Source organism: Ovis canadensis, chromosome 2 (assembly GCF_042477335.2).
Source record: "Ovis canadensis isolate MfBH-ARS-UI-01 breed Bighorn chromosome 2, ARS-UI_OviCan_v2, whole genome shotgun sequence".
NCBI classification, from domain to species: Eukaryota; Metazoa; Chordata; class Mammalia; order Artiodactyla; family Bovidae; genus Ovis; species Ovis canadensis.
In genome coordinates, this window is record NC_091246.1 from 182,008,554 (window position 1) to 182,031,110 (window position 22,557).

The 22,557-nt window shown below is 44.7% G+C and overlaps 1 protein-coding gene across 3 annotated transcripts in view; it reads right to left on the reverse strand.

The window, feature by feature from the left end:
- Positions 1-22,557, reverse strand: part of MGAT5 (alpha-1,6-mannosylglycoprotein 6-beta-N-acetylglucosaminyltransferase) — a 405,616-nt gene that overhangs the window by 342,349 nt on the left and 40,710 nt on the right. For all 3 annotated transcript variants that reach the window (XR_011254571.1, XR_011254572.1, XM_069577718.1), the window contains exon 2: positions 1,546-1,595. The gene's annotated coding sequence lies outside the window, so the exon portion shown is untranslated. The remainder of the gene's footprint in view (positions 1-1,545; positions 1,596-22,557) is intronic.

Below are 22,557 nucleotides of genomic sequence, written 5' to 3' on the forward strand. Positions count from 1 at the left end.
AACTCCTCCAACAGGTTGACAACGGCCCAATTCCACGGCTCTGGAGGAGGCCGACAGACAGCTGCTCTTTCAGCAGTTATTTCAAAAGGAGCCAAGAGGCCCTTCCAAAGGCAGCTAGGTGTTGGTGTGCTGAAGGGGGAAGGTGATGCCACTCCTGGTGGCAGACAGGCACAGTCCAGGAGTGCCACGAGATGCCAACATGTCTGCCTGCTCCATGGAGACTGTAAACCCAACACAGTACAGGGGGGCAAAAAATATCACAGGAGAGCCAGAAACATGAGCATCCTTCCCAGAGCACAGGCCACAGCACCTGGGTACTGGGGACCACAGACCCAGTCCTGAGTCTTCACCATGTCAGCCTGCTATGCCCCCAGGTGCCACGCTTGGCAACTCTTGGAGGGCAGTGAACGAACTTCCCTATCTGTCCACACTACACTAGTTTCAGACAGACCCTTGAAGGCAGATGGTTTAACTAAACCAGTCTCTGAGATGAAGCTCATTCCCTTTAAGTCATGTGTGTGATGTGGGGGTGGGAAGGGTGTGTAAGATGGGATTAAATATGCTTGTTCCACCTCAGACAAAATCCTGTATCTTTAGAGAGGCAAAATCTCTTTGAGGTTCTGAAGGAGACAGCTCTTATTTTCTCTGGTTTCTCCCAGCGGGACAAACTCTCAAGGTGACAGGGAGAAGCCTCTGCTAAAAGTCACACGATCACATGATTTGAGTTCTAACTAAGGCTTTTATTCACAGACATTCATCTGCTTGTCAGTTGCTGGGGTGGTTTTTTCTTCTGTGATGTTGTTAAGGACAAAATTTGTTCAAAGACCCACACACATGAAAGAAACACCAATTATGAATGCTTAATGTTTCATTCTGCTGGCCCCATAACCTCAACACCCAAATCTATCAGCCTGTAAAATCCAAAAATTCTGTTCCCAAGTTGAAAGTCTGATTTACCAAGGTGACTCTCAAAGGTAGCTTAGATCATGGTTTTAAGCACTCAGGACTATTCGTACTAGAACAGGAACGTACTTAGCAAATTGCTTCCTCCATAAAATATGTTCATAACTGGGGCTAAGGAAAATATACTCTTTTACAACATTCTTGAACACGGACACAGTTCAGAGATCATGCAGTCATCATGAGTCACACTCTCCAGTTCATTGGCTCTGTTATGTTCACACCACGATCCTCTGTGTCTGAAGGGGCCCGCACTTCTATCTAAGAGTATCTGGGCAAGATTCAGTTCAATACAGTTACATTTGATAATGACTGAATACAGTAATAGATGACCTTCTGCTCCAGTCACTTTACTAATTCGAAGCAGATAAAATATCCTGGCCCAATTAACCCAAATAATACATTTCACCAGGCCTTAACCAGATAGCCAGAAACGTACATGCCCGTGGGACTGAGCCGCACTAGAATAGTGACCCCCTGGCCCTTCGGGTCTTGATGGCTCCAAACGCTCTGACTCAGTACTCAGTGCTCTCCCTAAGGACAAATATCTCAGTCTGTGCTTAAATATCTGATTATAGTACTTACATGGGCTGATGGTTCTGCCTCCAAAGTCCACTTTAGAACAGTAATCACTCCTGCAATCACAAAGACAAAGACATCTTTAAGTTTCTCCTCTTTACGGACTTGAGCCACTGCAAATAGGCTGACAAAGAGCTTCTACGAACTATGCCTCACATTTTGGAACCCAACAGCCTTTTAAGATAAACACCTAAAAATAGCTAGATGAGAATCCCCTATCACTCCAACACCCAGAGGCATATCTCTAAAAAGTTACATTATCTCACTTGTTAGGATCCAAATCCATCCATTATTAGTTCAGCAGGAGTAAGGCTCCATTTGGCAAAGATGGAGCATCTCCACAAAACCACTCTCTTGTTCTAAGTCTCAGGAGGCATTAAACCAAAGCTTTTCAGTCCTAATGCTTTCCGGACTAGACTACATTAATTCATACACATAGTCTCAAGTATACGCATACACACAACTTTAAAAATACATAGCTCGGTGACAAAAAAAACCAAGGAGTTTGCAATACGTGATAAAACCAATTGAATGACAAGCCTGTTCATTTAAATATAACAGATTACTTGCAGCTGCTTCACCTTGAGAAAGCAAACCAGAAGAGCAGTAAAAAGCCATTTTAGAAATATATCTACTATGTGCTTGTGATATCACTAATATTTTCCCTAAATAACACTCCTGTTCAGTAAAAGGGGGAAAACAGTCCTTTTACAGATACATACAGTGTGTTTCTGATATTCATGGAATTTATCAGCAGATAATTATAAAACTGAGAGCTCAATAGAGAGAGACGGAAGGAGGGAGAGAAAATAAAGACCAAGCTGCACAGATCCATCTTCAAGATGACTACCCAGAAGTTTTTTAAGACTAGCCAACAGGTCTACCTCTTCCGTAAGCCCCTCGTGGAAGAACATGTACCATCTTCTGCTGAAAAACATCTGATAAAGTTTTGCTTTTTATTTCCAAATATGGTCTGCAACATATAACTTCCCTTCACAGTACTAACATTTTTGTCTGTGTCAACAATCTCTGAACAATAGCAGAGGGCTGTGCACTGGGGCAACTTATAAGAGCAGATTCAATCTATTATCATTCCAAAACCATGATTTCCATGAAACAGTCTGGCCTCAAATGTTTGCTGAGGAAGGGTAGAAGGCTGGAAGGGTACCAAAGCAATGCCAGTGATCACATGACCCTTTTAATGCCAGCTATTATCTGAGATAGCTTTGAGGTGAAGGAATGGGTTATGAAACTGGGTTATCATGATACAGGAAAAGCTACTATCTCCTGTAAGCAACACCAAGATATATTTAGAGAAAACAATCCTAAGCACCTTCATCAACATCAAAAATACATTCTTTTGTAGTGGTATCAGCTAACAAAATGAACACCTGTGTGCCTCCGACCTGAATAGAATCAACTTACTTTCAGTGCTCTTTTCTGTATGTTTTCATAAACACCTAGTAGTTTGCCTTTGAATATTGTGATCAAGTGCACAGGCTGTGGTGGCTAATGAATCATACAGTAGTGAGACTGGTATGATTCATAAGTCAAAATGTTCATGATGTGCCAAAAGGGAAAAAAAAGTTCATTATCTTTTACCTCCCCCAATGCTTTCAAATCTGGATTTTTTATTCTTTCATAATACTCATACTAATAAAGAATTCAATCTTGACTTCACCTTAAAAATCAGGCAAACTACTCCCTGCGTCATATGAAAATATACATTAGTAAAATTCATGGTCACCAGGAAGCCCAAAGGCCAGTCATCTTTATCGTCAGCAAAACTTTAAAGTTCAGCTAATCTTAAATATCATTTCCTACAGAACCAAGCATATAATATTAATGAAAGTTTAGAACTATTTTTAGCAGTGTTAATAGGTAAATGTCTTAGATAAACGTTCTCCTTCCCCATTTTCCAAACAGCACCACTCCATAGCTTTCATCAAGATCTTACCCAAAAGTATCTTGTCTGTAAGTTCCCTCAATCTCATCTTGGGTATATACTTTGATTTCCCACCTTAATTAAACTTAACTGTGAAAGCACTTGTAAATAGATTCTTCAGGCAAGAATACTGGAGTAGGTAGCAGTTCCCCTCTTCGGGGAATCTTCATGACCCAGGGATTGAACCCGGATCTCCTACATTGCAGGCGGATTCTCTACCGTCTGAGCCACCAGGGAAACCCGAAATAGAGATCATGGGAGTGCAACTCAATCTAAAAAGAGTAAGACAGCAATCACTGGGGATGGGCAGTGAAAGAGTAGTTAGGAAAACCTGGAGCGTCATTTTCAGACATTTACCCCTCTCAATTTATAATGTGGATAAAATATATTGTGAATGACCCACAAACAAAATAACCTGCTTAATGAGTTCTGCCCTCTAGAGTGGCATTCTATTAGAAATCTGCATCTGAGTATTTTGCCTATCGCCCCTTCCCCATTCAAAGCATCTTGAAAGGGGAGCCACTACAAGCCCAGCTTGCTGAAGGACCACCTCTGCAGTGTCTACTCTGCATCTGATGGCACAGGACGACAGAGGCCAATTCCAGGCATGTGGATCCCACACCTTCCTGTCCCTAATGCCTTTCAACACTCAAGCGTCCCTCTTCTTATTTCCTATGGACAGCACCTCTCCAAATGGAGAATCTCAGAATCTTGATGTAACCTCAGATACAACTCCAAGCAGGCTTTCCCTGCTTTTTCACAGTCTAAGCAAATGTGACTCACTGAGAGCACCAAAGCTGTCTCGTCTATAGGTTCATGTGAGCAAATAGTTCAAGGGAGCCTACTGCTCGGCCTAAAATATTTTCATGCCTAGAACAAAGATTTTCAATGATAAGACCACTGAATGGTACACATTGGAAACAAATCATGACCATCATCATATGCCTTACTTTTTAAAATTTTTTCTTCAATTCTTTAAAGAAGTTTCTAAAATTAAAATGTAGTTGATTTACAACTTCATGTTAGTTTCAGGTGAATAGCACAGCAATTCAGTTCATGCATATGTATATACACACATATACACTTCTTCAGACTTTCTTCCCTTACAGGTTATTACAAAATACTGAGTATAATTCCCTGTTGTTTTAAGTCATTCAATCTCCCCTAAAGAACATCAGATAGCCACAGGGGAAAGAAGTCCCATAGTTACACTCCGGCTTCATACGGCGGTCACCCGAGGTTGGGCAGACTGACTAAATGTACTGCAAGTGCAATCCTGCCCAGTAACAGAGATCTAGAGCTGGCCTTGACGACAAACTCGCATAATCTTGACCTTTGTTTGGCTTTGTCACAGGTCTCTCATCAAGGCTCCACGGAGAGCTTCCCAAAGTAGACTCCAATCTAAATCCGCCCCCCAAGGCTCCCACTGCCTGGACACAAACGCAAGGCTCAATCTCACAACCAAAGCCTCTATCTTCTTGTGTCTGAGGCAGAGGCAACCTCAGTGCCTCTGTCAGAAATGATGGGGGGACTCACAGACTATCACAGACAAAAAGCGCAGCTGCCACATCAGAGGGGCAGCGAATCCTCTACAAATGTTAGTGATTATTACTATTGTGCTGTTACTGCTATCAGAAGATAATAAACTAATAGGATAATAAAAGGGCAGTTCTAGAACCAGTCAGAAGTCTGGAAGCACAGCCTAGTGGTGCCCAAGGCATTACATCTTCATTTTGCTAACAGCTATTTTGGCAGGTGGCGGATCAGGAATAAAGAATCCACATGCAATGCAGGAAATATGGGTTCAATCTGTGGGTCAGGAAGATCCCCTAGAGAAGGCAATCTACTCCAGTATTCTTGCCTGGGAAATCCCATGGACAGAGGAGCCTGACGGGCTATACTTCATGGGTTTGCAAAGAGTCAGACACAACTTAGCGACCACATCACCACCATTTTATCAGGCAGGTGTGACAATTACAATGATTCAGTGGCTTGGACCCTGGAATACCCTTACTTAACAAGACTGTTACCCTGTAGATGGTTCTCAGGTAAAGTGCTTGATTTACAAATTAGAAAAAAATATTCAAATCTTGCAACGTTCCAATTCATCACTAACTTGAATTAGAGAGAGAATACTTGTAGCCAAAAAAGTTTATCCAAGATTTTATCAAGACATGAGGATAGCAGGTCAGGGGACCACTTACGGAGGCTTGCAACTATTTTTAACACTGACAGTGTCACAAAAAGCAGGTCCCCTTTACAAAACTTGTACATAATCCCAAACAAAACTTGCTATTTTCATTAAAATTATTTTAAGAGGCACAAGGGAAATTCATCTTAAAATTCTGTTTTTGAAACCATCCCCACATTACACCTGTTTCTCTCCCACAGCCTAACAGTTCTCAACGTATAGGCCCAGATCCAGAAACACCAACATCATCTGGGAAGTTGGGGATGCAAAATTTCTGACCCCGCCACCACACACCTACCGAATCAGAAATTCAACTGGGGCCCAGCAATCTGTCCGTACGAGCACCCCCAGGAGATGGGGATGTACCCTCAAGTCCGAGAAGTGCTGACAATACCCTCTTCACATGTGCCCGGGGACACCACTTCAGGCAGCTCTTTTCCCTAAAAGACGATCTGGCGTTTTTCTGTTCCTTAAAAACCTGCTATAAGATGATGTCAACTGTTCCCTTCTATTTTTAATTCCTCATGATGAGGCTGAAGATGATTCATTCGGCACCTTATGTGATCACTTAAATAGTAAGGCTCCCTGTCTCCCACCCCTAATGGAAGGTGACTGCTGCCTGTTAGCGCTGATGTAATTACAAGAACAATTCAGCAACAAAAGCCTGTCCTTTATCAACCTCGGTGAAAGCTGTAATAGAGAGTTATAATTATAATGCTCCCTTCTTTTCCATAATGTGTTCATAATAATGTATCCTTTGAAACTGATCATACCGCATGTCATAACAAGGAAACACACAACCCGGGATCAAATTTAGTTTATTGTAAATAGAAATCAAAACTGCAAGTGTTTGGGCAAATCCTTTCAACTGACAGGAAACAAGGATGCATTAACCATCTGGCTTGATCTCACTTATCTACATGGAATATGAAAAAAAGAAAGTTGACTTAAGGCTTTCCATGGGCCCTAAGGTGACCTCAATACTGAAGGGTCTTATCACCAGACATCACCCATCATCTAACTTGATTATCAAAGCAGGAAGCATTAAGGGGCATTTCTGAAATAATAAATAATCCTTTTCTATACCTTTAATTTGTTGAAGTGTATATTAATTCAAAGTTAATATCCTACCTGCTGTGAGGCCTCCTGATGGATTGTGACTACCGATGTTATTATTAATTTCCCTTTCCTTTTTGATTAATTTCACACTTAGGCTGGAGAAGAAAGGCGAGATTAATGATGTCTGGAAGACAATGTTTGGTTCTTGTAAGATACTAAATTAACTTCAAGTGTTCAAGTAAACAGAGAACCCAGATAAGGATATGATAATGGAATCATATCCCAAAGATGACTGAGGTGCCATGCAAACAAACACCCACAACCCCAGGGAGTGTGTGAGCTGTGAACTCCAGTTAATACTCTTCTGGGATGTAAGGAAAATGAAAGTTGGAATTCTGAAGATTGCAATACACACTGATAAACTTGTGCCCCTACCAGTGACTGCAGGCATGCGTTTATTTATCATACGATAATTTTTGATTTTGCAAGGGTCCCTCTGTGTATTACTTAGCCTCTTCACACCCTTCTTGTCATCTCTCCAATCTCTCTGGGACAATCTCAGGATTCCTTGCCCAACATGTGAAGAGACAGATCTCCTTCAGAGGATATACAGAAAAGGAGTATAAACTCAGTTGTGTGATGCACTTTAATAGTCAGGGAACTGTGTGTATATATGTTAATCCTATTTCCAATAATAATGTCTACATTCTTTGAGAACCTTCTATGTGCCAAGACACTAGAAGCTTGACACTAATATAAGTCATCTAACATAACAAAAGCTCTTGGAGGTACTATTGATATTATACACATTTTACAGATCAAGTAAAGGCTTAGAAACCTAAAGATCTTGCATAGGCAACCACCATTTTCATACTGATCTGTCAGGCTCCCAAGCCTGAAGTCTTCCATATCACACTGCTTCCCTGGGAGTGCAAAGAAAGAGAACACATATACCTGCATGGACTTTATTCCAAATGACCTAGAAGCTACAGGCATGCCATTATCCTCTAAGAAACTTTCCTGCCTACTCTAGCTCCACTGACCCAAGTCTTCTTTGAAGTCTAAGATTTTTTTTAAAAAATTTATAATACAGCATAGTTGATTAACAATGATGTGTTAGTCACAGGTGTACAGCAAAGTGATTCAATTACATCCAGACAAGTATCCATTCTTTTTCCATTTGGGTTAGTACAGAATATTAAGCTGAATGTCCTATGCTATACAGCAGGTCCTGGTTGGTTATCAGTTTTAAGTATAGCCATGTGTACATGTCAATCTCAAACTCCTCATCTATCCCTCCTTCTCCTACCCTTTCCTAGTGGTAACCATTAAGTTCATTCTCTAAGCCTGTAAGTACTCCTGTTTCATCAGTAGTTTTTTTAAATTTACAAAGTTCATTTGTATATATATATTGTTTGTTGTATATGTATTGTGTATATATATATATTAGATTTCTGAAGTCTAACATTTAAATAAAATTCAACAATTCTACACTATCATCTCTTAGACTTTCTCATATCCCTTAGAGTACCCTTAAGACATCTCCCGTCACAAACAAACCTGCTCAACTAGGACCTATATTCATTGCTAAACACAGCCAGCAGTCATCTCTGGCCACTGTCTAGATCAGGGTTCATCAATATAGCTGTCACTTACTACATATGGCTATTTAAATTTTAATGACAAGTAAATAAAATGTAAAATTCAGTTCCTTAGCCACACTAGGCACATTTCAAGTGTTCCATAGCTTCACATGGCTAGTGGTTGTCACAGTGTACAGCAGAGATACAGAACATCTCCATCACGGCAGAAAGTTCTACTAAACAGCACAGGGGTAGATTTATTTCAGGACAGCACTTTTTCATCTAACATCCTTCCAACACTGTGTAGGAGGACACAGCCTCTTCACAGAACTAATTAAGGGCTTCAGACCTATGAGTTTTCAGATGTCATCTTTTAAGGACTAACACTGAGAAGTTAGGTCACTTAGAAAACTTATAAATAGAGCAAGCAGACCTACCTCATAGCATAGAGAGTGTCAGAAGCTAGAGGCACTGAGAAGCAATCATTATAAGGCGCTCCATTCAGGAATAGCCACTCTCACGGAAGCACAGGTCACGATTCACCAGGAACAACCACACAGACACTTGCACAGCTACCCACACACGTTCCTCTAGGCTCCTCCTCACCCAAGCCCTCTCCACTATTTCTCCTGGGCAAGACAAGAGCCCAACATTTGTTCTTTTGTTTCTAATCACAAAGCAAGAAAATCACTTTTCAATCACTCTCAACTGCTTCATTAAAAGTTGGAGAATTAGTAATGAGACAAGCTTTTGGTGACAGAAACAGTAGGCTTGAAAAGAGAGCCTCAGTCCCCTCAATGACCCCTGTCCTGGAAGTAGTTACTTAAAAGATTTCTAAGAATTAAAAAATTTGAGAAACTCTGGGTATAGCTAACCTTTGGGGGAGGATCCCAAAATACAGTGCTCATTACTGTTGGATTAGAACAGCCTTGGGTGGGACTCACTGAGCGATAAAGAGGCAAAATCACGAATCTGACCTTTGACTGTTACAATCCGCAAATGCCCTGCACGCAGCATTTCTTCTCTCCCTCCATTCATTGTTTTTCTCCTTCCTCCTTCCCCACTATCATCAGACCTCTAGGATTGAACGCCATGCCCAAGACAAGCCAGCCTTCACGGCTGCTGACATTGGTCCAGAAAGTGGTAGACAGATGTCTGAATACCACCTCCACTGCTGAGAAGGAGAGTTTTCTGAAGAAAATGCAAACCAAGTCATCCTCAGTTAGGAGGAGGTGAAGATAAACTAACATGTCCCTCTCTTAGAGCCTATGAAAGTCATCTCATCTCTAAACTCCCAACTCAATCACAAGTAAGACCGACTTCTGCCTCTCCTGTCGGCATTACTCACCTTTGCTTAAGGACCACAGCCTACTGAATCACTAACTCTAAGGAGAGGCCCAGCATTAACCCTTTCCTGGCCAGTAGCTCACAACAGCATTCTCACCGGGGGTACCTTTCTCCAGCCTCATCCGTCCACCTCCCAATCCATTCCTGACCACCTGCCTGATGAATCTTGGGAAGCACCTCCCAGGCCAGGCCATTCCACATCAACCAAGTGCCACCATCTCTAAGATCAAAACTTGGCCTCTAAGGTTCTGAATTAGGATGGATGGCTCTGCTCAAGCCAGCTTGTCTACTTTTTCTCCTTCTTGCCTTCAGGTCTTCCCTGCCCCCATTACAGCCAACTTACTCTCCATAAACAACATCTGCTCTGGGGAACTTTCGCAGGCCCTGAAATGCCCATCGCCTCCCATGTGTGGTAAGACCTATAGCCAGTCAGCTCCTCAAGAACAGGGCCTGTCCTACACTTCCCAGTATCTCTGAATAGCATTTCACACCCAGACTCTTAACACACAAATCGATGCTCTGCAAGTATTTGATAATCCACTGAAAATAGCTTCTGTCCACGCTTGTAAATCCATCATTTCAACAGTGGATTTTCAGACCACTAAGGCCTCTTCCCAGAGAAGGCAATGGCAACCCACTCCAGTGTTCTTGTCTGGAGAATCCCAGGGACAGAGGAGCCTCTTGGGCTGCTGTCTATGGGGTCGCACAGAGTCGGACACGACTGAAGTGGCTTAGCAGCAGCAGTAGCAAGACCCCTTCCATATCCAGTTTGCTCACTGTGAGCCCAAGGAGGCTCTGGACTCTGTGTTGTGATTCCCACTCCACCAGGAAATGTACTTAACACCTCGAAGTCTCGGCACCCTCTTTTGTGAAACCAAGGCCCTAACAGTAGTAGTAGCTGCAATACCACCACCATCAACACCCCCTGCCAGCTGTGGGCTAGAAGCAATGGGAAAGCACTTAGCACAGGGCCGAGCACACAGCAGGCATTCAGTAACTGTTCCCTTTACCTCTTTCTCCTATTATTAGTAAGTTTCCTTAAAGGGGCTTCCCTTGTGGCTCAGCTGGTAAAGAATCCGCCTACAATGTGGCAGACCTGGGTTCAATCCCTGAGTTGGGAAGATCCCCTGGAGAAGGGAACATCTACCCACTCCAGTATTCTGGCCTGAAGAATTCCATGGACTATATGGTCCATGGGGTTGCAAAGAGTTGGACACAACAGAGTGACTTTCACTCACTCACTTCTTTAAGGGGACATGGAACATAGTTGCTTTAACATGGTCCTGTAATAACAACTTGTGTTCAGATCCCAACTCAGCTCAGATCCCAGCTGTAGGACCTTGGGGAAATTATTTCACTCAGCTTCAGAATCTTCAGCTGTAAAAGGGGTTAATAATCCACCTTAAAGGGCTAGTTTAAGAATAAGGGAATACACCTCAAGTTTCCAGTGCTTAGTCAGCAATTCACTTCATGTCATTTACAAAACATGATTTTACTTCAGTCAAAACACCACTGAAAAGGGGAAAAAATAAATCCATGTATCCTCTCATCACTGTCACTCCACCCCCCTTTCAGTCACATTAACCCCATACACAAGGCCCTGGGCATTTTGAAACTGAGCAGGACCCTGTGGGGGGCTCTCTTGGGAACAACAGTCTTTCCAGTGCCCTGTTTTTGTTTGAGGGAAAAGGGCTGCAGCCTCCTGAGCTCCAAAAGGGCAAACAGCTACTACTGAGGGAGTGAGGGAACGCAGAAAAGAAAGGAAAGGAAGTCAAACAACAGTGCAGAGCCTGATTCTGTGCCTCCTGGGGGACGTGGGGAACAATCTGACAGGACTCTGAGCTCCTCTACAGGAACCAGCCTCCCACCCTCCCCTATGGAAGGAAACGTTCAGAGCAAAAGCACATGGACCCCAGATTGGCTGGAACCAGAAGGCTGATGACTGAGACCCCTGGACCACCCCTCTGTTCCTCCCCAACAACCAATCAGAGGAAGACCATACACCCTGCAGCCCTCACCCCAAATTCTGCCTATGAAAACTCTTCCCCCAAAACCATCAAGGACTTCAGGTCTTTTGAGCACCAGCTGCCCCGATCTCCTTACTGGGCCCTGTTATCAACCTTACTCCACTCCAAACAACCATGGTTCTGTTTGTTCGGCCTCACTGTGTGTTGGGGACATGAATTCAGATTTACCAAAAATTTCAGCTGCCAAGCCCTACCTCCAGGGACATCAGCCAGAGTCTTCACATAGTGAATGCCAGAACATTCCATTCAGAGCTGCAAGGAGACCCATTTCCTGAAGGCAAGTATCTGGGTTCTCACTTTCATCACTTTCCTATCTCCAAATAGTCATATCTACTCAGATTTACACTGAGAACCAGCAAGGTCCTTCCTGAAAGGAAAATTCACTAAGATAACAAGCTACTTATCAAAAACAAACCTATAATTGAAGCCATTCTAACCAAACAAGAGCCCCATGTGCCATCCACAGGTTTGAATATTCAAACAAGTGGTTGAAATGATACTACCCCAGAAAGGCAGCTCCGAGCCAGAATCACACTCCTATTGAAAAGAAACACTACTCTTTCAGATCAATTTGCAAGTTTCTGAAAACTCAGAGCGGGAAGTCAGAGCAAAGAGAAGCCTGGTGCACCCACTTTTGCCTTGTATGAAGCTCCGGGGTTCATGCCTTCCACCTCCTCCCAGCTCAAGGCCAGGGCCCAGAAGGCCCCAGTGCTGAATCCTTGGCTCAGGTCCCTCCAGGGCTGGAGGTGAGAGGAAGGGCAAGAAGCCAGCATCCAGGGTGACAGGAGTGAGCAGGTAACCAGGTTCCCACCAGAAACATGTGTCTTCCCTGCAATGGTCTTACTCCCCAGAGCTGAAAGATGACTTCCTTTTCTTCCCCAAGCACCCACCCGGCCACCCCCTTGATGCCCTGGGCTCCCTCAGGCTCACAGGCTCTTACTCCAGTCCTGCTCAGTCAGCTGGTACAAGGATAGTCATTCCCCCGATGCAGACCAAGGAAGGCTTGCCGGCACCCAGGGCAAGGGAGCTGTGCTTCACAAGAGCCCAGGTGTCTAGAGCTGCAGACCCACCGACGGCCCCGGAATCCACTGAGCAGCTCTCTGCCACACGCTTCCTTACCTCCTTGCACTACCACCTCCTCCTCCACGTGTTGTCAGGTTTTTTCCCTCGCCCAAATCTGCCTGGGGTTCATAGGTGTTCCTCGTTAAACCTATTAAATTAGCTGGATGTTCCCAGCCTGAGGTTCACCGGAAGTACTCAGATACCAGGGCAGAGCAGCAACAGGCATCACCCACTTCTCTCCAACCAGCCATGATCTCCATGACCAGTGACTTTTACAAACACCCTCCTGTTTGTAGATGAAGGAACAGAGGCTCAGAGACTGCAAATAACCAGCCCCAAGTCACACAGCTGACAGGTGGCAGCGCCAGGATGTGAACCCAACTATCTAACCACAGAGCTCTCCGTCATAACCTCTGGACCAGTCTCGTACCTTCCAGCCACTCTCCACCATCTGTCCTCTCACTGTTCTTTCATTGGAGGAACGGATGACCTCTTAATAAGCCCAACTCGCCGTCATCAGGGGCTGCGTGCTGGGTGGAGGAGGGCAGGGGGTACTGGCTGCATCAACCCCCAGCTGCACGCAACTCCTCATGAGCACCTCTCCCGAGAGACTCAGGAAAGCCAAACAGCGCTTTGCAGAAATGAACACTGGAGGCTTATGCTGCAGGCAGGGCTGCACTGCCCCCTCCCAGTCAAGCAAATGTCAGGCAAATGTGTCCAGTGACTTGTTGGGTGCAAATCAGCCTCATTCCTGGGAAACGCCAGCGTGCAGAGCTCAGAAATCTGCATTTCACTCCCCATATGACTCTGATGCCCCTTAGGAACGCCTGGACCGCCCCCTCTTCCCCAGAGTGGTAGTTCTCAAGGCAGACTTGGGAAGGGAATGAGAGACACCCGCCTCAGGAGCTGTTAAAGAGATGTGCCATGACCCCCAACAGAAATAAAACCAAAGAAATAAGCCAAGAAATCTGGAATCTTCCAGGGCATAAACAGTAAGGTGGGAAGATGGGAGACAGTGAATGACTTCCTAGCTTTGTGGCCCGGGATAAAGCACTCGCTGCCTTTTCTACTGAGCAACCTCATCATTCTTGAAAGGACGTAACATTCCTAGAGATTCATTTAGCAGGCTCAGGAAAAATAGTGAAGGGGGGGAGGGGAGGAGAGAGAGAAAGAGAGAGGGAGAGAGAAAGGAAAGAAAGACAAAGGAAGGAAGGAAGGAGAGATGACAGGAATAACAAGGTCCTACACACACTCGCGCGCGCGGATTTAGACCAGCACTCACCAAAGAAACAGATGAAATTAATTTCAATGCCGTTTATTTAACCCAATATAGCTAGAATAGTATTGTAAAACATATAATCAGCATCTTGCCATCATTAATGAAATCTTCTACATTCTTTGCTTCATAGTAAGTCTCTAAATGTCAGTGTGTATTTACAGCATATCTCAGTTCAGATTAGCTGCACTTCAAGGGCTCAAACAGCTACATGTGGCCAGCGGCTGCCACATTCAACAGTCTGGATTTAGACAGAGATGGTCAGCTAAAGGGGCTTCCCAGGTGGCTCAGTGGTAAAGAATCTGCCTGCTAATGCAAGAGATGCAGGTTCAATCCCTGGGTCTGGAAGATCCCCTGGAGAAGGAAATGACAACCTGCTCCAGTATCCTTGCCTGGGAAATCCCATGGGCAGAGGAGCCTGACAGGCTATATAGTCCATGGGTCACAAAGAGTCGGACACGACTGAGCGATTAAGCACGCATACACAGGCAGGTAAAGAGGAAAAAGAAGGGGTGGAAATAAAACCTTGAACAAAGAACTAAGGGAGTATGGCGCCCAGTAACATCCATGACCCACAGTCACTGTTTATAAGGGGTGAGATGTAATTACCTTCAGACTCAACAGTTAGTATGTTAGCACAGTTACTAACCAAGGGAAAGCTGGTGTCACCTTTTGGGTGTCCAAAGCACCAAGCCCAAAACTGAAGAATCAAAGTCCATTAATTCAGTAACATGGCACCCAGCTGCACATCACACACACCTGCTAGACTTCAAACCTCAATGTGAACTCTCCCTCACATAGAGCTCAGGCCTCTAAGGGAAGCAGCTGAGAGCTGCCCTCTCAAGTCCTGCGGGCATAAGCTCCACCCAGGGAAATCAAACAACAGGGCCCTCCCATCTACAAGCTGTAAAGGGGAAGAAAAACACAGGCAGCTGAAGAAAGGAGAAGATGACTTGGCACTTGCGGTGGGCAAAGTATTGGCCCACGATCACGTCCTTGTCCAACTCTGAGAACTCGGCAATGTTGCTTTACTTGGCGAAAGGGACTTTTCTAATGTGATGCAGTTAAGGATCTTGAGATGGGAAGATTACCCTGGATTATTCAGATGGGCCCAAGGTTTCAGAAAAAGGGTTCTTATAAAACAGCACCAGGAGAGTCAGAATCAGAGAGGCGTGGAATCCCAGCAGCAGAAGTCACAGTAACGTGATCACTTGCTTTGAAGATGGAGGGAGTGCCAAGATCCTCTAGAAGCTAGAGAAGTCCAGGAAACAGAGTCTCCCCTTCCAGAAAGAATGCAATCCTGTTGACACCTTGATTTTCGCCCGGTGAGACCTCTACTGGTCTCCAGGACTATAACGAATCAGTATTAAGTCACCAAGTTTGTACCAACTTGTTACAGCAACAGTAGAAAACTAGCATACCATCTGCAAAGTGGTCAGCTAGACACACACGCGGGTTATGACCCTGCAAGGTGTCCGAAGTATTAACTGTAGCTGTCCCTGTAGTAATGGTAATGGCCACCTTTTGTTGTTGTTTAGTCACTAAGTTGTCTCCAACACTCTTTTGTGACTCCATGCATTGTAGCCTGCCAGGCTCCTCTGTCTACGGGATTTCCCAGGCAAGAAAACTGCAGTGGGTTGCCACTTCCTTCTCCAGGGGCTCTTCCTAACCCAGGGATTGAACCTGCGTCTCCTGCATTGGCAGGCGGACTCTTTACCACTGAGCCACCTGGGAAGCCCCCTACCATGTATTGAGGGCTTACTAAATCACAAGCACCCCAATCACTTCACCAACATTTTTAAAAATACGTTTTTCATTTTGGAATAATTTTTAATTTGCTGAAAAGTTTCAAAGATTGTACAGAGTCCCTGCATCTGTTCACCCAACTTCCTGAATATGCCAACCTCTTACACAATCATGAAACATTTGTCAAAACCAAGAAATTAACATCAGCACAACACCACTAATGAAACTACAGACTTTCCCTGGATTCCACCAATTGTCACAAATATTTTATCTCCTGAGAACCCTGTGAGGTGAGTACCATTCTAATTGCCATGTGATAAACGAGGATGCTAAGGCTTAATAAGACCCAGTCACTGACTCATGATCTTAACAGTGAACACTAGCAAGGCCTTTCAACTTGATGTCACTGTTTGGCTTTTCAACTTGATCCCTGTACCATAAGCTCTCCTGGATATCATCATTCCCGTTTTATAGGACAGGAAAGCCCAAGGAGAAGCAAGTTACCCAAAGGCCTGCTACTAGAAGCAGCAGCAAGCCTGGAGGTGTCTGACTCCAAAGACCATGGTCCAGCAACACCATCTCCCTCCTGGACACAGAGGGATGAGAAGCTGCCAGGGCCCATGAGAGCCTCCTTAAGTCATAAAATATGGTGGCTGTGATGGGAAAGGAGGGGATCAGGCCTCCAGACAAAGCCTACCTATCTAGGGCCACTAGTTAACTATGACTCTCAGGCAGCAAATAGAAACCCAAGGGGCCCCCTAGAGAGTCCCCTACAAGGAGCTTTCTTAGAGGATCGGGCAGCAGAAGGAGCTGCCACCAATGACTCTCCTGAATCCAACTTCTATCAGACCTCCAGGATCCTTGCCCTGGCGCCTTTACAAGATTACAATGAGCTCCTTGAAAACATTCCTCCCCCTAAAGCGATTATATTTCAATTAAAAAAAAAATTCATTTCCTGGGGTATCCTGCACCTCCCACCTTTTAGCCCTGAGATTCTACCACTTCAGTCCAAAAAAGTAGAAAGAAGAGCTTTTCCCACTGTGCGGTCATTAACGAACTCACACACAATGACACACAAGTGAAACAGGAACCACTGCAAACTGACCTGGACTGCCCACAACAAGCCACCTTGTTCATTCTTGCCCAGTCTTTCTTTCTTTGGCGGCATTCCATGATTTACAGGTCTCAGAGCACTGTGTCAGGGACTATTTTGCTATCTACATATCTCTCTCAGTGATTCTCAAACCAGCACCCTCACCTGGGAGCTTGTTAGAAATGCAAGTTTTCAGGTCACATTTCAGGCCTAGGGAATCAAACTCTGGGGAATTGGACCCAACAATCAGCATGTTAACAAGTCCTGCTGGTGTTTCTGATGCCTGATAGCTTGAGAACCAGTAAACTCTATAACCCCTGTGATCCTCCATGGCTGACCTATAACCTAGGCGTGTTAGCAAAATTCTGTGTCAGCAGGCAAACACGATGTCATACACCAACTGCAGGCCCAGAGCAGGAGATCACAGCCTGGCTGGGGCAGCAGTATTTATTCATCACATATTAGGAAGTAGTGCAAGCCAGTGCAGGCCAGGCCTGTGTCATGTGCTAAGCACCATCCTTGGCTTCAAGAGAAGACAGCCTCCCTGGTGGCTCTGATGGTAGAGTCTGCCTGCAATATGGGAGGCCCAGTACAATCCCTGGGTTGAAAAGATCTGCTAGAGAAGGAAATAGCAACCCACTCCAGTATTCTTGCTAGGAAAATCCCACGGATGGAAGAGCCTAAAGGGTTACAGTCCATGGGGTCACAAAGAGTTGGACATGACTAACACACACACACAAGGGAGGAGAGCTTGAAGGCATAAGTCAAGCAAACCTATAGATGAACAGAAATTATAAACTGGCAAACACTATGAAAGAAAAAAATGGGAGTGCCATAATACAGAATGGCAGGGTTCTCTTCTCACCTCAGTGGTCAAGGGAGGCCTCCCTGAGCAAAAGACACTTAAACTAAGACACAGAGGAGGAGCAGGAGTCGGCCAGGCAAAGAGGGAAGGAGGTGAACATTCACAATATAGAGAAAAGCCTGTGCAAAGGCCCTGCAGCAGGAGAAAGAATAGCGCTTTGGAGATGCTGAGAGAAGCCAGGGTGGGCAGAAAACAGAGAAGGGAGCAGGAGGAGTCCTTGGGAAATAAGAGAAGCTGTCCAGCCTTGTATCCTGCTGCATCTCAGAGGCTTGGTTAGATGCCTGCATTGGAGTCTAGACTTAGAAGATCCATGAATTTTAGGTGGAACATCGACAATAAACATAATTTATTCAGTTGTGGTCTAAATGTTCCATGTAAAAAGATAACCCTCACAACTCTTGAGTCGGTTCTATTAGCATCATCATCTCCATTTTGCAGATGAGGACAGAATGTAAGTTGCCCCAAGTCACCCAGCTAGTGAAGGATTAGAATCCAGTAGGACCAACTTCAGGCTTCCCTGGCGGCTCAGTGGTAAAGAATCCTCCTGCAATGCAGAAAACACTGGAGACACGGTTTTGATCCCTGAATGGGGAAGATCCCTCCAGGAGGACATGGCAACCCACCCCAGTATTCTTGTCTGAAGAATCCCACGGACAGTGGAGTCTGGTGGGCTACAATCCAGAGTTTCGCAGAGTTGGACAAGACTGAAGTGATTGAGTACACACACAGGACCAACTTCAGAATCCAAGCTCTGGATCACCTCGAGCCAAGCCTCTCAGTGGTAGAAGACAGATGGCAGTGATATGGTTTGCATTTCAAAAGCTTGTGGAAGATGTTGTATAGATAGGGAAGAAAAGACAGATGCAGAGGCCACTGCATCTTCCCAGGAAAAAATAGCATGTCTGGGTCTGGGTGGTGGGAGAAAAAGATGTTCATCAAGAGAAATGTCTGGGTGCAGAGAAAAAGTGGTCTCTCCTGGGGGCTGCTTGCCTAGTTCTCAAGCTCCTGAACAAAAGTCAGTGCATCCTAACCCGTAAGAGCTGAGAGGGCTCCCTGTCCTGGGAGATAAACCCAAAACACAGGGCTGTCCTTGTGACAGAAATAGAACTTGGCTTCTTCAACTGGAGCCACTGTCACTCTTTAATTTTTTATGGGTGGCACAGCAGTAATAATCTGCCTGCCAATGCAGGAGGCACAGGAGACTTGGGTTCGATCCCTGGGTCGAGAAGATTCCCCCAGAGAAGGAGATGGCAACCTACTCGTTTTCTTGCCTTGGAAATCTCATGGACAGAGGAGTCTGGCGGGGCGACAGTCCACAGGGCCCCAAAGAGTTGGCCACGACTTAGTGACTAAACAAATAGTTGATGCTGTGTTAGTTTCTGGTGTACAGCAAGGTGATTCATTCACACACATTTTTTTCAGATTCTTTTCTATTGTAGTTTATCATAAGATAGTGAATATAGTTCCCTGTGCTAAACAGTAGGACTTACTGTTTCTATTTTAGTGTGTATATGTTAATCCCAAACCCCTAATTTAGCCCTTTACCCCCCTTTGATAACTGTAAGTTTGTTTTCTATATCTGTGAGTCTGTTTCTGTTTTCTAAATAAGTTCACTTGTATCTCAAACTTTAGCATTCTGAGGAAAAAGTCTGTTGCTTGTTCAGAATGGATGTCATTTGCCACCAGGAAAGGTCACCAACAGCAACAGAACCATATCAACAAGGAACAGATTCACACCTGGAGATAGAGGCTTCCTGCAAGCATCTGAGTGAACAGAGTTTCCTTTAATTTCCTTGACTGCCTCGTAGTTCATCAGGGAAAGTAAGACAGCCCATCCTTCAGGTGGCTGACAATTCCAGAAAAGTCCTGTCTATGACTTGATGAAATGGTATGGGTCTTGGGGAAGACAGTACTCATCCATTTCCTTGGGTTCCATTTATAGTCCGAGGGGCGTGGTCGGTGTGACCTGACTTTAAAAGGGTGAGCAGGGGTGTGAGGCTTCACTGAATCATCTGACAGAGCCTGAGACCCAGCACCACTGACTGAGGGCTGTGTTGGCAGTGGGGAACCCCCACCATCCTCCAGAGCCTCTGGGTTTCCTGTCTTCCGCGGGTCTGGAAGCCGCGGGGCTGCCATTTCCCCATAATGAGCCTGGCTTCAGCCAACCCGCAGGTGTGGATGCAGCTTGGATGGGCCAGCTGTGGAGCACGGCGGACCTCAACAGGAGAGGCTGGGCCCTGATAGGAGACAGTGGGGACCATTTCCTTATATAAATCAGTCCCAGCCTCACTTACTATAGTTGTGAAAAGGCCCCGTGAATTTCAGAGTTCTGAAGAGCTTTGTCTTTGAAGGCTACAGAAGTGGACAAGCTGTCCTTCTGAAGCCTCCCTGGCATCCATTCCCCGCCCACCATTCTTCTGTCCCATACTCTTCTTAGCACTGCCTGCCTTATTGAGCTGCAATGTCTCTGTCTTATACATTGAAACTGTAAAACCTGGAAAGTGAAAAATGCTACATCTTGCTCTTGTTGACAAAAGTATGAAACTAACTGCCTCTTATTTTGTAGGGCTCTTGTATCTTTTCCCCTAGATGACAGTGAATCTTAAAAAGAGCTACAGGAATTCCCCTGGTGGTCCAGTGGTTAAGACTCCATGCTTCCAATGCAGGGGGCATGAGCTCAATCCCTGGTAGGGGACTCGGCCAAAAAAAAAAAAAAAGGAAAAAAGGGAGAGAGAAAGTGGACTTCCCTGGTGGTCCAGTGGTTAAGAATCCACCTGCCAATGCAGACATTGTTTCAATCTCTGGTCTGGGAAGATTCCACATGCCTCAGAGCAACTAAGTCCAGGAGCCACAACTCCTGAGGCCCAAGGGCCTAGAGCCCATGCTCCGCAACAAGAGATTACCCTCCGTCCTGTGCCTCAACTAGAGAAAGCCCACACACAGCAATGGGGACCCAGTGCAGTCAAAATTAATTAATTAATTGAAAATAAATAAAATATCATCTGTGAACAACAACCCCCCCCCCCCAAAAAAGAGAGAGAGAGAGAGAAAGTTACAGCCCTGCCCTTGCTCCACTTGAAGGGGCCAACAAACTTCTGATGACGTAGGAAACATAAAGAGACAGGATGGGAAAGAGAACCCCATCTCTCTGGGCCTGAACCCCCACAGCATGAGCCCCTGAGGAGCCTCCCTTCCCAAGGAAACATAAGCAACGGGTAAAGCACCACGCAGGGAGCGCTGGGGGAAGTACAGCCGCGATCTCGGAGCTGATGGTCCTCCAGCGGCCTTTAAGATGCCGAGTGAATGGCTTAATCACCCAGCAGGGCCTAGTACGAGATACACAAAACTCCTCCGAGACAGCGGGCCTGTAAATGGAAAACATTATCATTTGTAACAGGATTAATAACAACACAGGCTTAAAACCAACGGACACCACTGGATTATTTTTCCAACCTCTTCAGGCAGACCACTGAATTCAAGAGATGGTTTTATTTCTTTGTTTTCAAGCAAGACAGAACTTCCTCCCAGTAGACAGTAGGACTCCCGGGCTGCCTCCAGGGAATTTACTTCTGATGCATCTGTCCTGCCAAAGACAGGCTGCTTGAAGAGCAGGGGTCAAAAAAGCAAAATGAAAAAATACAGTCTGGAAGAAGGTCCAGAGGATTTTTACAATTCTGATTAAAAAAAAAAAAAAAAAAAAGACCAAAGATCTCCAGATCAAGTATCAGTACCTTAAAAATGGCTTAAGGGGAAGCAGGGGTGGGGTTTTGGAAATAGGAGGAAGATAGTCAAAAGGTACAAACTTCCAGCTATCAGCTAAATAAGTACTAGGAATGTAGCATACAGCATGAGAAATACAATTAACACTGCTGTTATACTTGTTACATCATATTCAAAAGTTGTTAAGACAGTAAATCCTAAGAGCTCACCTCACAAGGAAAAAATGTTTCCATTTGTTTAATGTTGTATCTATATGAGATGATGGATGTTCACTAAACTGATTGTGCTCATCACTTCATAATGAATAATCATTATGCTATACAACTGAAACGTATACAGAGCTGTATAAGTATATATCTGTATGTGAAACAAAGTTGTTCAGTTGTGTCTGACTCTTTGCAACTTCAAGGACTATATGGTGGTGGTGGCTTAGTCGCTAAGTGGTGTCCAACTCTTGTGATTCCATGGACAGAGAAGTCTGGAAGGCTACAGTCCATGGGATTATCCAGGCCAGAATACTGGAGTGGGTAACCTTTCCCTTCTCTAGGGGATCTTTCCAACCCAGGATCGAACACGGGTCTCCCACATTGCGGGCAGATTCTTTACTAGCTGAGCCATAAGGGAAGCCCATATATCTGTATATATCTCAATAAGACTAGAAGAAAATAAAAACTTAGGAAATGTTGAAGTGTTTCCTAAACTGTGCTTCTTGAACCACCTGGGGTGTTGGTTACAAAGGTGGACCCTGTGTCTTGGGACAGGGTTGCAGGGGCTGAGATTTGCCTTTTTAATAAACTCCTTCAGTCCTTTCTTATACAACTGAAATAGGTAAACTACTGCCCTATGGACAGCTGAAGTCTGAGACTGATCCCAACTTTTATTTATTTTTTTTCAAGATTTTTTTTATATGGATCATCTTTCAAGTCTTTACTGAATTTGTTACAACATTGCTTCTTCTGTTTTATGTCTTGAGTTTTGGGCTGTGAGGCATGTGGGATCTTAGTTCCCTGACCAGGGATCAAACCTGCAACCCCTGCATTGGAAGGCAAAATATTAACTACTGGACCATCAGGGAAGTCCCCCAACTTTTCTTTTAAAACCATG